This window comes from Cryptomeria japonica, chromosome 10 (assembly GCF_030272615.1).
Source record: "Cryptomeria japonica chromosome 10, Sugi_1.0, whole genome shotgun sequence".
In the NCBI taxonomy this organism is placed as follows: Eukaryota; Viridiplantae; Streptophyta; class Pinopsida; order Cupressales; family Cupressaceae; genus Cryptomeria; species Cryptomeria japonica.
In genome coordinates this window covers 28,179,753-28,197,164 of record NC_081414.1, presented here as the reverse complement: position 1 = coordinate 28,197,164, position 17,412 = coordinate 28,179,753, and positions in this window count along the sequence as shown.

Here is a 17,412-nt window from a genome sequence, read left to right as displayed (position 1 = left end):
TGCTAATGATTCTTTTTGCACTCCTAAGAAACCTATTATTACTGTGCAAGGAGGTTATTCTACTAAGAGCCCTTATGAGTATGCTAAGCAACTGACTAGAGAGAGTTATCATGCGGTTGCCCATACTTATAATACTAGAAATAATAGGCAGCCTAATCTTCCTCCTGTTACTCCAGTGTCTCTTCCTCCTTCCCAACCTATTCTTTCTCAAGCTCCTCATATTTCACAAATGCTTAGTAAGGACTATGATCTCATAGAACAACTTAAAGCTACCCCTGCTAAGATATCCCTTTGGGATTTGATCCAAACTTCTTCCGCTCATCATGGAATGTTACAAGATGCCTTGAAAGATTTGAATGTTCCTCCACCTAATACATCTAGTAATATAGTGTCTTTGGTTAACTTTGTGATGAATCCTAAAGCTCAAATTGTGTTTACTCAAGATGAGTTGCCTACTAGTGAAATTCAACATCAATATGATCCCTTGATGATTGTGGTTATCATAAATGACACTGCTATAAGACGAACACTGGTAGATAATGGTCCTAGTCTATCATGTCTTTAAATAACATTAATGGCTATTATGTTGCTCATCATCATGTGACATTGGTAGCTCATTTACTGGGGGCTCATTGTCATTCATGATGGTACAATTTCAAGTGCAATCATATTTTTGAAGCAACATAATAGCCTAATTTTTTTCTATGTTATCTCTTGTTCCTATGGGGTAATAATGTGGAAATATTGATCATGTTTTCTTTAGAATCCTCTTTTCCTAGATATGGGAGAAGATGTGTATTCTCTTTCTTATCCTACCCACTTCTTGTGAGGAGCATTTTACATACACTAATGTCTTGCTTGCATGAACTCATGTGAGTATGTAGTACATTTTGCTTATGTCTAAATCTCTCCCTAGAAGATTGTGTAAGTCCTTCTCAGGCAATGATCTTTCCTTATTTTTATCTAAGGATCCACTTTTTTCCTATTTCGTGGATGGTGTGAACTTTATTACTTGATGTTATTCCTTGTATGCATTTTTTGTTGTTTGTTCAAGGATTCTCTCTTACAAGAGGCGTAAGTCCTTGACTACAACCTCTTTTGCACTTGGTAAAATACATCCATAATGAATTCACTCTCCCAATTGGGTTAAAAAGAGCATCATCCTTCATTAAGAATCACTTTCACCTCGCAAAAGGAGGAAGTATTGCATTCTTATTCTCTTCTTTGTCTTATCCTAGAAGATGTTATATTTGTCTAAGACAATTCCTCTTGGGGATAGGTGTCTTTTATACAAAGATCTCTTCTCCTCTAAGGATCTCCTTTACACATACTACAGGATATCCTTTTTCAACTATCTTATCCTTGCTTAAAGAGTGCAAAAACTCCCTTGCTTGGGTCTATGACATTGTTGCATTTTTGGGGTATCTTCTTTTGTGATGAAGGTAGGTATCCTTGTTCTACTTTACTTATGACATAAACATTACACTTTTTGAGCAATGGGTCATTCTCGAAACCAGAGCACAGACTCTTAGAGCGAGATGTCTCCATTTTTCTTTTATGCAAGGTGATTATTCTCGGAACCAGAGCACAGACTTTTAGAGCGAGATGTCACACTTTTGTACTATACATATACAGGTTGTAGCATACTCGGGCATAGACTCCTATGAGATGCTTCTAACCTCACTTACACACACATGCACGAGGTTGAGTGGAACTAGCGGCATAAGGCTAGACTTTCTCACTCTCCTCCCTTACATGGATCACCTAGACAGACTCTAGGGGCTAGTTTTCCATGTCCCTTTTCCCATGGATCACCTAGACAAGATCTAGGGGCGAGAAGTCCATGTTTTCTCTCTCACTATTCTTCTCATGGATCACCAATGTGTGTATTCATGCTTTTTTCCTTTCTTTTCTTCTCTTTGCATTTTATTTCCATTTACATCCTTCATCTTGTGTTAGAGAACTCTCGAATCCTCACACTCTTTGTTGTGTTGGAATTGAGGTTTAGTCCTCTTTCTTACCAAATGATTCTCCATTAGTTTTTGATCTCATATCAAATCTTCTTGTGAGCATTTGTCATCAATATTCTTTAACAATTCGAAGTGGTAAACATGATACCCTGTTTCAACTCACTAAAATTAGCAAGCCGAAACAAGGGGGGGCATATAGCTACCCTCGAATTTTCATCACCTTCCTTAGTAAGCATTAGGTTATTTTGTGATCTAACGTGTGTTTTGTAGGGTGTGGTTCCTAACTGTGTACTGCAGATACCGCTGGGGGCTTCGTATGACAGACTTATGGATATATCCTTTTTCAAATAATGTTTACTTTTCTGTACTTTAGCTTGCATATGCACGTAGTGTTCATATGACCGCTAAAGTGGGGGCTAAATGTAGCGTCGTAAATTGTACGCAGTACAATTTCACACCTAGTTTAGCACCCGCCTTGGCACATTTTGCATTTTGCATTGCATTTCCCCTTTAGCACTTAATTAATCAAATTAATTAGGTCTAAGGTCCTATTTCATCATCTTCCACATTATAAAGTTGGGCCCTTTCATTAAAGTGTGCCCCTTTCATTTTATTCTTCCAATACATCATTTAATCAAAAACCCTAATTAGGTCCTATTTTGAACTTGGGGGCTTGATTTTGGGGGTCAAAACATCTCGAAATCAGCTGTAACTTCGGGATTCGCTCTAAAATCATCATATCCAATGGCCCTGAAAATTTGGTGAAAAGTTGTCGGGACCATGGCGCCCGGAGTGCACATGGTCCCGAACATTTTTCCCGAAATTTTAGGAGCACGATCCAATCATAAAATAAAGCTTAACCCCAAGAAATTGGCGGGAGATTCAATCTCTAGGTTGGCCTAAAGTTGAAATTAAGACCTAGGGTTTCATATATAAGAGCTCTCTTTCTTCATTTGAAAGGATCTAGATTTTTGGTTTCAAGGGCCTTCTATGCAGCGAAAGAGAAGATCTTTGAAGACTTCAACAACATTCAACATTCATCAATTTCATTCATCCATTTAGGGCTTTGAAGGCATTGAAGAACAATAGGGGATCACCGACTGAAGATTGGCTTGTACCCCTCCCTTAGGGTTGGGTATGATTTCATGTTGTTTTCATGTCTTTGCATAAGCCTCATTATGTCACTTGTATTCATGCTTTAGATCTCTTTACATCTTGATTTGGAGCATTTACATTATCATTTACAAGCAATTAGGGTTTACTTTCTAGGTTGCTCTAGTTTGCTTACTTGCATTTTAGGATCTTGCACACACACAAGGTCTGCACACACACTACTTTTACAATACAACTTGGCTATTCGTGGAGGTGGAAATCACCAAAGCGGGGGTTTGAGTAAGGTAAAACCCTATATAGCTGCCCACCATCCCTTTTTAGATATAAGTGCAGGCTTCGGAATTTGGACGACGCCGCAAGTTGCAGATCCGGAAGAAGCAGACCGAGATAGAACTTCACACCAAATTCCAGCCTAGAAAGCTAGGACAGGGGCGTGGGGCACCCTAGTCCTACCAGGACAGGGGCACTGGGCGCCCTGGTCCCTGGGACAGGGGTGCTGGGTGCCCTGGTCCTTCTGTCAGATAGCAACTTTCAGCAACTTTCTGACAGCTTTTCAGGTTGCAAAAACAACAGTTTCAGGAGTAGAATCAGGACAGTGGCACCCGTGCCCCCGTCCCAAACATTTTCACTCATATTTTAACACCGGGTATGCATTTACATTCTTGTTTTGTCCCTATTTTTACAGCTTTCCATAGTTTAAGTTCAATTCTGCAATCTTGTTATTAGTTCATACTTGCACTTTGGGGTTGGGAATTGAACTTGCATCATTTTATCTTTCAATTACAACAAAGGAATAGAAATCCTAAAAGGTAGCCTGTGGCTCTCTCTTCCACAAAAAGAAGTAGCCAATTGTGTGATACCTCTAGGTTCTTTTGTATTCCACAAATGTGTGATTGAAAGTGAGATTAGGGCATGTTTGCTTAGTGTCACTTTTTCCCCCACACAAGATGGTACCGGGGTAACTGGATCTTCATTCTATACTGATGGATTTAGTGTAGGTTCATTTGTCACAATTTCTATTGCCAGTTCAGATTGTATATACCTTGAAGCTCCTCTGAATTGTTCATCAATTTTTACATTTGTACTCTCAACAATTTTCCGCAATCTCTTGTTAAAACATATATATGCCTTGCTCTTAGATGAATAACCAATAAATATTCCTTCATCACTTCTAGGATCAAATTTGCCAATATACTCATCTCTTCTAATATAACATTTACTTCCAAAAATTCTAAAATATTTAAGAGTAGGAGTATTACCAAACCATAGTTCATGAGGGGTCTTATCGGTTTCACCTTTGATGTGAACTTTGTTGAATGTATAGACCAACGTGCTGACTACTTCTCTCCAATACACATGTGGTAAATTTGCTTCTGATAACATACTTCTTGTTGCATCCAACATAGTTCTATTTTTCCTTTCAACAACTCCATTCTGTTGTGGTGTCTGAGGTGCTGATAGTTGTCTTTTGATTCCATTCACTTCATAGACTATATTAAAGTCCTTAGATGTGAATTCTCCTCCTTGATCTGATCTTAAGCATTTGATTTTCTTACCAGTTTCATTTTCAACCATTTCTTTGAATAGTTTGAACTTTCCAAGTGCTTCTGATTTTTCTTTGAGAAAAGTAACCCAACACATCCTGGAATAGTCATCAATGATTAGTATGAAATATCTATCACCTTGTAAGCTTTTAGTTCTAGCTGGACCACATAAATCAATGTGAATCAAATCAAGAGCATTATTGGATTTTTTTGGAATACTTTTGAAACTAGCTCTAAATTGTTTTCCAAATTGACATTCCTTACATATTGTATTCTGAGGTTTGACAATTTTAGGTAGATCTCTAACTACCTTAGTAGTACTGATCTTTACCATGCAATCAAAGTTTACATGACAAAGTCTCTTATGCCATAACCAACTTTCATCTATATGTGCAATCAAGCATGTCTTTTCACTGTTATTCAAATGAAAGATATTACCTCTAGTCTGATTACCGGTTGCAATTTCCAAACCAGTTCTATTAATGATTTTGCATTTTCCATTTTTAAATTGTAACTAAAATCCTTTCTCAACTAATTGACCAACACTTAAAAGATTATGCTTTATTCCTTCAACATAGTAAACATTGTCAGTGTTATGCTTACCATCAAGAGATATTGTACCCTTACCTTTGATTGAACAAGCTTTGTCATCTCCAAATCTTACTAAACCTCCATTGTATTCTTGAAAGTTCAAGAACTTACCTTTGTCTCCTGTCATATGATGTGAGCATCCTGAGTCAATGATCCATTCATCCTTTACTTCAACTTTAGCTGCTAGGGCTTGTTCTAACGGTTGAACAGTAGGTGCCAGTTGATCTTCTATTATAGCAACAAAAACCCATCTATTGTCTGTTGGATCCTCATCAGAATCATCAGACACACCTTCATCAGCAATGTAACAAGATTTGTCTTTGTTCTTCTTAAATTTGTATCTTTGATATTCAGGATTAGGCTTGTATGTTCTTCTAGCTTCTTCTCTTAATCTAGCATGTCTATCAGGGCATCTCGAAGCCATATGACCAATCTTATTGTAGTTGAAACATTTAAAGGGTGCTTTACCTTCATATTTACTTCCAATTGGACCTTTAGGCATTTTCCTTGCAAATAGTGCTTCAAGTTCTTCAAGTTCTTCATTTTCTTTCCTGCTTTCTTCAAGTTCTCTTGCATAAAAGGCTTTCCAATCAGATTTGTCAAATGATGGAGCAGATGATGTTGATGCTTTAAAGGCTTAATCTATCTTAATAGTAGCAACAGGACCAAATTCTTCAATTTCAAAAGCTGAAAGTCTCCCAATCAATGTATCCCTAGTTACTGATGTATTAGGCATTGTTCTTAACTCATTTATAGCAGTAACCTTCATTTTATATGCCGGTGGAAATCCTCTTAAAACTTTTGAAACAATTTCATCCTCACTTAAAGTTCCTCCATAATATTTAATACCCAAAACAATTTCATTTACTCTTTCCATAAAAGCAGAAATCGTTTCATCTTCTTCCATTTTCAGATGTTCATACCTGACCCGGAAGCTTTCAAGTTTTGCAATTTTGACTGTGGAATCTCCTTCATTCAGTGTTTCCAAATGATTCCAAATAGATTTAGCAGTAGACCTATCTGATAATCCCATGATTTGTTGATCTGATAATGCACTCAAAAGTGCTTCTCTTGCTTTGCAATCATTTTCCTCATCTTTAGCCAAGGTAGTTGGACTGGGCTGACTAGGTATAGCAGCAGTGTAACCTTTCTTTGTATCTTCCCAGACGTCTTTACCAATGCAATTTAGATGTGTCTCCATTTTGATCTTCCATATACCATAGTTGGTTCCATCAAGTTTAGGACTGTCCTTCCTGAAATAATTAGTAGACATTAGATCTCCTCAAGTTGTTAAACTTCTACAAAAGAGGACTAAGCTCTGATACAAATTGTTAGGTCCCGAAGACAACTGAGAGGGGGGGGTGTGAACCAATATTCAAATAAATTCAAACCAAAAACAACTTAACCAACTTAATACTTAATACCGGTAAACCAGTTAAGTATGTTGGTAGATAGTTTTAACAGTTAATTTCTATACGGATAAAGATTAATGCATGAAACATAAAAAAAAAGTCATCCACAACACATGACACCAATATTTGTACGTGGAAACCCTGTAAGGGGAAAAAACATGATGGGAAACCTTACCCACAATCAGATGATACTATTGCAGATAGTAATTGTACATAAATGGGGTCTGCACATGCAGAAAGGCCAACAGCCTAGAGCTCACTGCTCAATCACAAAATGGGAGTCACACTGACTACAGTTGGATGGTTAAATCCAATAAGAATGTACTGCACAAAATAGCATCTTCATATGCTAGATTCAGTTTCGGTGTAATGCTAATATGCTTTCACAAAAACCTAGCTTCACCTTCAAATGATGTCTACGTGTATTGCACTGCTTAATCTTGCATATAACTTCACACAATTCTTTTTTCGTATTCCACACTTGATCTTACAAATAAGATCTTACCTTTATACCATAATCTAAGACCAATTTTAGTAGGTCGGCTCCACAAGATATTACAATAAAAATATTTTACAAATAATATAATATCTGATGCAATAACCGATTGAACATGTCAACTTAATGCATTTACAACAATAAATAATCATTTCGATAGCGTGCCATGCTGATCTGGAAAAGATAAACCTACCGATGTAACCCTAGGTAACCTTGGACCTATTTGTCGGTAAAAGCAAATATGCAAATATGAATATACCAATGATTGATTCATTAAGATAAGATGTCCACACGATGTCTTTGATATTACCAAGTGTCAGTGATCATTATATCCTGCCGGTGAACCATATACCAGTAACAGTGCAATAGTTACTTGCTTGCCGGTGAATGCTGTTGGATCTCCAAAGTGCTAGTGTTTTAGTAGGTGTTGACATCAATGACAAAACCATACCAAAATACCAAACATAGAATGTATTAAATTCCTTATATGTGAATTCACCTCCTTTATCTGATCTTAAACATTTGATTTTTTTACCAGTTTCATTCTCTACCATTGCCTTGAATAGTTTGAATTTCCCAAAAGCTTTTAATTTCTCCCTGAGAAAAGTAACCCAACACATTCTAGAATAATCATTAATGATTACCATAAAATATCTATCTCCTTGTAGACTTCTGGTTCTTTCTGGACCACATAAATTGGTATGAATTAAATCAAGAACATTATTGGATTTCTCTGTAATACTCTAAAAAGTTGTTCTAACTTGCTTTCCAAATTGACATTCCTTACATACCAGATTGTGAGGTTTTACAATCTTAGTTAAATCCCTTACTGCCTATGTTGTACTGATCTTTACAATGCAATCAAAATTTACATGACAAAGTCTCTTATGCCATAACCAACTTTCATCAATATGTGCAATCAAACATGTCTTCTCATTGTTATTCAAATGAAAGATATTACCTCTAGTCTTATTAACGGTTGCAATTTCCAAAATAGTTCTATTCATGATTTTGCATTTAGCATTCTTGAATTGTAATTGAAATCCCTTTTCAACTAATTGACCAACAGTCAAAAGATTATTCTTCAAACCTTCAACATAATAAATGTTGTCAGTATTGTGCTTACCATCAAAAGATATAGTGCCTTTTCCTCTGATCAAACAAGCTTTATCATCCCCAAATCTTACTAGACCTCCATTGTATTCCTGAAAAAAGAATATTATTGATGTCAACACTTATCAGCACATATCCATTGTTGGTATTATGGATGTGTTGCATTGGTTTTGTCATTGATGTCAACACTTATCAGCACTTATCTTTCTGGAGATCCTTGGTTATGTTCACCGGCATGTTCAGTGACTTATGCACAGTCACCGGTATTTGATTCACTGGAAAGTTATATTGTTCACTGGCACTGAGGATGATTTGTTATCATCTGGAGATCACTTGGTTATGTTGAAGATATGGTTTGGACACTTGTTTTGGAGATTTGGTTATTGGTCTAATCAAGTTGGCATATCTGTTGTTACCGGCAAATTAGTCTAGGTTATGAATTGACATGCGTTATCTATTCCAGATCAATAGGGCATGTTATGGAGATAATTTATTGATTGATTATTATTGTAAATGCATTGAGCCGACATGATGTATCACATATTGATTCTTTTGTAATTGATTTGATTGTAATATTCTTAGTAAGCCGACCTACACATTTGGTCTTAGGTTTTGTTATATATGTAAGATCTCAATTGTGAGATTGATAGAGGAATGACATAAGGTATTATAAGGTTGTGATATTTGATATATGCAAATATAAGCAGAGCTACTCACACAGACATCATTTAAAGATTCAAGGAAGGTTTGAAGAAGATAATCAGAGCTTAACCAGTACTGAATCCAACATTGGAGATGCTACTTTGAGCAGTACATTATCATTGGATTTAATCATCCAATTGTAGTCAGTGTGACTCTCATTTTGTGATTGATCAGTGAGCTCTAGGCAGATAGCCTTTCTGCATGTGTAGACTCCATTTGTACACACATACTATCTGTTGTAGTATCATCTGATTGTGGGTAAGGTTTCCCACCATGGTTTTTCCCCTTACAGGGTTTCCACGTACAAATACATGTGTTATGTGTTGTGGATGTTGTTTCTCTTTCCGTTTCATGCATTAAGCTTCACCAGTATTGTTATTAACTGTTAAACTGTCAACCGACATCAAATTTAGTTTATCGGTATTATGCATCAAGTTTGATTAAGTTATATTTGGGTTTAAATTAATAGTCAACTGATTCACCCCCCCCCCCCCTCTCAGCTGCCCTGGGGTCCTAACAAATACCATACTCCTTAATAATTCTAATCATTCTAGTGAAAGAATTTTCAAGTGTCAATATTTTCGTAGTCTTCTACTTCTTAGCACTTGCCCTTAGTGCTCTTTTATCTTCTTTTGATTTTGTTTCCTCTATATCTGTCACCAGTTTGTGAGCATTATCCTTCTTTCTTTTTCTGATTTGGGCAGGAACCACAAAAGGTTCAATAGTTTTACCTTTCCTTCCGAATTGTATTTTAGAGGGTTTCCCTCTTTGGGATTCAGTAGGCTTCACCTTAGTTTCTTCTACTTTCTTCTTCTCAGATGCTTTGGCTACTCTGGTCTTACCGGTGGGGGTACCTGTTGGAATTTTGGAAGTTCCACCTTGTTGAGCCTCATATTTGGCTCTTGCTACAACTATCTGTTCTTTTATGAATCTAGCCTGCTCAGCAAAGGCATGTACCTCTTTTCTTACTTTCTTTGTAATCACCAATTTCTGTAATTCAGAGTGCACTTTCAGTAGTTTCTCCTTGTAGGTTCCAAACCTCTTAGCAGTGGTATCGACTGGTTGAGATAACAAATGATCAGCATAAGCAAGAAGTATATGTTTATCTACTTCATAACGCATGGGCATTACCCATGTGGTCTTGGGAATAACAACTTCCATCAAGCATGTATCTGTGGCAACCATAAAATAGATAGAATCCTCATACCGATTGACTACCTCTATCGGTATGTGTTCCCTAGCATGCATTTCCTTCTGAAATTACTTAAAATATCTCCATGAAATATCATCAAACTTGTTTTTCAGCATACTAATGTTGTTCTTCATTTGCAATAGGGCAGGTGTCCCGGTTATCCATTGTACATCACCAATACCGGGGAACAAGTTTTAGAAATAAAAGAATAAGCCCATGATAAGTTGTCCAAACTTGAATCTAGTATTCTTGTCCTTCTTGACTGCTTCCAAATTTGTCACTAATTGACTCCTTAGAGCTTCAATCAAATTATAGTCCACATTTTCCTTAATCATCTGGTATGCAGTGTGAATTGCTGCTATCGGTATACTATTCATTCCACTTGAATAGAAAATTCTATAGCTAATCACCATATATGCAAATTTAACAGTAGGATCATTAATATAATTCGTGATCATGGCTCTTTTATCCCATTTAGATCTAGTTAGCTTCTCAACATCATTCTTAGGTATAGACCTAAGCAATGGCACTTCACCGATTGAGCAGAAGCCAGTTACAACATGGATTGCTTCCTTAGTGATTTTGTGAGGTCTGTCCAACCACATGAACTAATCATGAATACGGCTCAAAACAAATATCACCAACTCTTCATCAAAATCATCAATGAAATTAATCGCATGATGAAAACCTTTATCGTCTATGCTTCTGAACTGTTCTTTCAATCTTCCTAGTTCATTACACAGAGATCTATATTGTTCATAAATAGCTGCAACTCCCAAGTCTTCGAGATTGCAGCGATAAAATGATCTTACATCCTCTACATGCAAAACACCATTCCATACACCAAATAGGGCATTGACAGAGTCAGTTTCCTCTGACTTGTATGGATGTTGTTTGTATTTAGGTCTTTCCCTCTCGATCACATCACCTAGATGCAGAGTATCAATACTACAATATGCAAAACTTTGAAGCAAAGAGTAAGATTCACTGATAAATACCTCTTCTACTTCAGTGATGGGGTTTCCAACCATCAAAAACTTTCAATACTCGATCACCGAATCAAACTTTACTTCGATCACCTTGGATGCTGGTAAATGATCTGAATTCTTCTCGCACAAAATTATCTTTGCTCTGCTCACTTTTCCAAGAGTTCTCAAGATGCAAAGTGACAAATGAAATTTAAAAAGTTCTATTTATGTGCATTCTAACTACTGCAATAAATGCATTTACCAATAAAACCCTAAAATGCCTTAGCAAACTCTAAAGCATATTACCGGTAGCAAGAACTCAATGATATTTACCGGTTATGATCCAAAAACACATCAAAACATGAAAATGTATTAGAATATGCATATTTAACTTACAGTATATCAACCAAGGGTTCAACTCAAGATTTAACAATAAGCTCACCCCAAGTTGTAGAAACAACTTAGTTTTCCGAAGATGGATTCTCCACATTAGGTGAAGAATCTAATTCCTCGGATGGTTCATCATCACTCTTCTTCTTCCAAGTCTTATTCATCTCAGCTCTGGTTTCTTCCATATCAACCTTCTTCTTTCCTTTTCGGTCTGTAGGATGATTCACCGGTTGGTTCTTCTATGTTCTGCAAAACTTGGCAATGTGTCTTGGTTTGTTGCAATGATAGCATGCCATTCCAGATCCTCTCCAAGGTCCTGCATTGCCTCTACATGTTCTTCTTTTGCAGTTCATTGCCACATGTCCAAAAAATTTATAGATTGAACAATTCATATTGACTCTCTTTTCCATCTCATAAGGACTAGATAGGTTAACATAGGGTCTTTGCCAATTTGTGTTCCTTGGGTCAGTGAAATTCCTTCTCCAGTCACCAATAGGTCTTGGGTTCATGTGAGGTGCAGGATTGTTTTCTCCATATCTGCATTTAGCTAATCTATGCCCATACATGTTGCATGTATAACAATAACCTTCAAATCTCCTAGGCACTTATCTATTATTAGATCTATAACCAATATTAGCATCAGATCTGCTTCTACAAACATTAGCAGTATGTCCTAGTTTATGACAGTTAAAGAAAACAAGTTTGTAAGATTTATTACCAGTAGGCTTATGAGCCTTAGGAGTAGTTTTACCTTCATGCATGTCACTCTTGGTATTGGAAGGTTCTCCCTTCTCAGATGTACCATCTTTCATCCTCTAAGATTAGATCTATTCATCCATCATAGAGGAGCTCTTGTTGAATTTATCAAGCTTCTCATTAGCCTCAACAAGTTCCTTTGTAAGATATTCATTTCTTTTCATGAGGATCTCTCTAAGAGATATTGTCATTTCAAGATCTGAATGTAATGCTTGTTTTTCTTCTTTCTCCTCATGCCAATGTTCATACAAAGTTGCATTATCCTGCTTGATCTTAAATATTTCATGCTCTTTATCTCAGATCTAATCCTCAACCTTTCTTCTAGCTTCAAGTTCCTTACTCATCTAGATTGTAAGTGCTTCTAGCTCTCTTCTCAGGTTAGTCTTCTCACCATTCAACTTCTCCACTTCTTCAACCAGTGCATCAATGTTCACCTCATCTGAAGAGTTACTGTTAGAGATCTCCAACAATTGTTTGGTCAGTTCCTTCCTTTTAGCTAGTGATGTCTTATACTTGCCTCTTGGGGTTTCTAGCTCATCCTTAGTTTCAGAAAGTTCTCTATCCATCTCTCTATATCTCATTCCTTCACCTATATTTGCCTTAGGATTAGAGATCCCTTCCAAGCAGTTAAGCATTAAGGAAGTTAGGCTCTAATAACAATTGATGAACTTATACGACACTGAGAGGGGGGCTGAATCAGTGATAGCAAAAACAATACAAATCTGAATATCAATTTCACCAACTTAAAATTCAATAGACATGTAAGAAATAACACCAAGTATGCAATCACCACACAAAGCATTAACCACATGAAACAAGATTTTATACATGGAAAATTCAAATGGGAAAAACCATGGTGGGAGTTAGTACCCACAAGATCCACTATCTGCAGTATAGAGATCTGACTGGTTAAGGTCTACAACACCCGGTTAGGGGCACACCCTATTAGAAGTGTCTAAACCTGGTTAAGAGATTTACAAAAAGGCCTGTGAGGACCAGCCCTGTTAGGAGCTACCCAAGTAAATGGAATTTGCAAACACAAGTTAATGTGTCACCTGGTTAGAGGATTTAATGATCAGAACTATTAGGATCTGACTACACCCTTTTAGGAGTGACCTTGTAAGACGATTTTCTTGCTGCAACTGTTAGGGAGATAACAAGTACAAATGATCTCAGTATAACACCTTCTATGTCTGATAATATCTACTTCAGAACATTAAAACATCATAAATACTTCATCTCTCAACTCCTCTAATCTTCGCACTATCAAAATACAAAATTTGCTCATCACATATCACACTATCAAGCTCGTGTATATTGTTGGCAAATGCACAGTCCAATGAGAAATTGTAGGTGATTGAAGGTTTTGTCATTGATGGCAACCTTGCAATCATATGATACTGGCAAGACAAATATACCAGCACCGGCAATGACAAACTCTACATCGGCACACAAAACACCGGCAGTGAAAGGATGGATACCGACACTCTGGCCGACAGGAATTTTGTTGATAATATATTTTGTAATTAATTATAAAATCATTGTAAGCCAACATGACGAGTTATAATATGACTCATATATGTATGAGATCATTGTAGAACATTTTGTAATAATATGATAGGTGAAATTATGCAGACCTAATATGCGAATTATAGGTTAAGGGTTTATGTATGAAGCAAAGCTAAAACCGGTACTGGATCTGGCATAGCAGATGCTAATTTGAAGTAGTACAAGACATTGGATTTGTATAATCCATTTTTGTAAGTCAGTGTGACTTTCTTTGTAATTGAGCAGTGAGCTCTAGGCACTTGGCCTTCCTACATGTGCAGGCCCCTCTTGTAAAATAGTAATATTCCCTTATGGGCCAGTAAGTGAATATTGTGGGTCACAAATCCCACTGAGGTTTTTCCCACACCGGGTTTCCTCATTAAACTATTGTGTTATGGTGTGGTTTTCATGTGGTTGTTGTTATTCTTATTTACTGCATTATTTTTGGTTTACCGGTACACAGTATTCATATGCTTTACATGTTTTAAATCAAGTAAATTCACAAACTGGTTAGATACTGATTCACCCCCCCTCTCAGTATCTTTGGGAATCCTAACAATTGGTATCAGAGTTTGGTCCTCTATTTTCAAAAGCCTAATAGCTTGAGGGAGATCTTGTCACCGGTAGAGATGGAAAACTTGAGAGAACAATTGAAAATAGCTCTTTCAGACTATGATACAAAAAAGGTGAAGAATATCAAACTTGAAGATGATCTAAAGGCTGCTCAGGATATCATTCAAGTGCTTCAAGAAAATCTTACCATTGCAAGAAATAAGAGAAGATAACTTTGTGAAAAGATGCAGAATGAGAATGATGAAAAGGAAACTCTTAATGATCTGGTAAACAAGCTAAGACAAGAGATCAGTACAACATAGAATGAGATGTAGGATATGAGTATGAGATTTTGTAAAGAAATTGAAGATAGGAAGAAGAATGAAGAAGACTTGGCCAGAAGACTAAATGGTTGTGGAAATGAAAACACAAGACTTAGTCATGAAAATGATATGTTGAAGACAGATCTAATGCACACACAAAATGACAGAACTGAACTCATAAGACAAAAAATGAATCTTGGAAAGTGAACTAACTACTGCAAATCATCACAAAGAAAAAATCAAGAAAATTTCAGAAGAACTTGGTGACATGCTGAAGAATCAGAAACCTAATGGTGATACAAATGGCCTTGGCTTTGAAGTTGGTGGAAGCTCCGGTACTACAAACAATCATGATCATAGAAAACTGGTAAGACAACCTAATGCTTATAAATTTAATGGCAAATGCTTTAACTATAACAAGTATGGTCATAGAGAAAATTAGTGTAGATCTACAAATTATCAGAACACTAATACACCCACTGGTCAATGTTCTAAATGCAACAAAGTTGGTCATAATTCAGAAAATTGCAGTATGAATGTGAGATGTTATGTTTGTGGAAGATTTGGGCACTTATCTAATCAATGTAGAACACATACCGGCATAGGATATGTGAAAGCTATTCAAAAGAACAATGTGACTTGTTATGCCTGTAACAAGATCAGACATATTGCTAAATTTTGCAGAAGTAAGGCATCATCGACAAATAACAAAGGTCCTAGTTTGAAAGGTAAAGAAAAAGTTGAAGAGGTAAAGCAAGAATTTTCAAAACAATGGATCAGAAAGTCAGATCAAAATGTTAGTATGATTACACCTCCACCGGCAAAAGACTCCTCATCTAACTAGAGAAAATTCTTTTGGGGGTTTAGTAACAAAATGAAAAACATGCTATTATTCCCTTGGTTGATGGTGAGAAGTTGAAATTACTTCTATACCAGCAGATGACTTAAGTTGTGACTTAACCGACAAGCAGTAAATGTGGTAGTTGGCAAAAATAACATTATAAAGCAAGTGTTTTGGACCTTTTTCATTCACCGAGCATTCAAATATTCGAGAGCGCGAAAATTCTCGAGCGAAGGTACTCCAAGCAAAGAAGTGAAGCAATCCATCAAAGCATTCATCCTTAAGGAAGATTGAGGTATTTATAGCTATGGCATCTTCATCCACTCCTGAATTTATTACAAACCCTACTGCTATTGAAGTTGTTAAGCGACCTAGACCCATTTTCAGCAAGTTCCCAAAATTGCTAAGAAAGATGACAGCATAGGTCCATTCTCCCAAATCCCTAAAGGAGTAGTATATGCTGAAGACCCTAGAATGTATATACATTGTCATATTGATAAACTAGGTGATGATGAAATTAAAAATATGTATGAGACTGTAATCTGTGATGAATCCAGAAATGTCAAACCTGAACACAAGATAGTAGAAACCCTAGGTTTCACTGAAATACTTAGTATCCCGGATTTCCCCAAGGATATCATAAGGATTGTGTTAAGAAGAGTACACGGTGTATTTTTCTGGTTAGACTTTATTCACAAGATCACAAAAGAAGCGGTAAGGGGAGTAACAGGGTTACCCTCCATCGGCAACAGACCTGACAAAACTAAGAAGGTCTCAAATGACTTAGTGACAAACCTAACCGGTGCATAATTTGATAAAAGATCACTAAGGGTAAACGATGTAAAGGATACAAATATCAAATTTATCAGTATGATCTTAGGTTACAAGGCTACACATGCAAATAGGTTAAACTCAGTTGCTAGCCTATGTATTAAGAATGCTTATGATATGGTAAATGATAATGCAAGGATAGACATATGTGAATGGCTTAAAGATGAGCTAATAGACAATCTAGGAAAGATAAAAAGGGAAAAGAAATGAACATTCAGATTTGGAAACCTACTTGTTTGTCTGATGCTATACATAACCAAACAAGTACCCGATATTGGTGCCAAAGATTTTGGATTTGATATACCGATAGGAAAACAACTATCAGAATTGCTGAACAAGATGGGAGAGAACAGGGAGAAAACCATAAATGAGAACTTTCAAGCACTAAAGGCTCAAATGAGAACACGAGTAAGGCTATCACAAGCTATTGAAATATGTTTTGTGATAAAGAAAGATGAAATTTGGATGGAGGCAGTTATTCCTAGAACCATCTGGGTAACTAAAATGGGGTATGAGATTGATGACAACATAATAGAAACTTATGCAAAAGTCCTCCTGGAAGCTCCTAAGGAACTAGAAGAAAAAGTATTTGGTATTGCTGAAACTATAGAAAGCCAAATTCAAACAAGGAAAAGAGTTAAGAAGGTTGAGGCAACTATTAGAAAAGGAACCCGATAGGCAAAAGCCATTAAAGAAGATGTGCTAAAACAAACTGGTATAACTGAAAGTGAGTTGGAAGCACTTCAACCCAAAACTCACCTTTCACCGGTTGGAACTTCTTCAGAAAGTGACATACCTGCTGTATTTAAGAGAGTTGAAAGGAAAAGAAAACCTTCATCGGCACCTTCTCCTACACCAAAGAGGACAAGAAAGAAGCAACAGGAAGTGAGGCCCCTAGCAAAGAAATTAACTCCAAAGAAAAAGAAGATGACTCCTAAGAAGAAGACACAACAAACTATTGCTCCCATTGATAAACTTCTCAGTGAAATTATAGAGGATGGAAAGTTGAAGAACATCAACAAAATATATGACACACTATCCGCTGATGACAAAGAGAAAGTAGAGAGCAT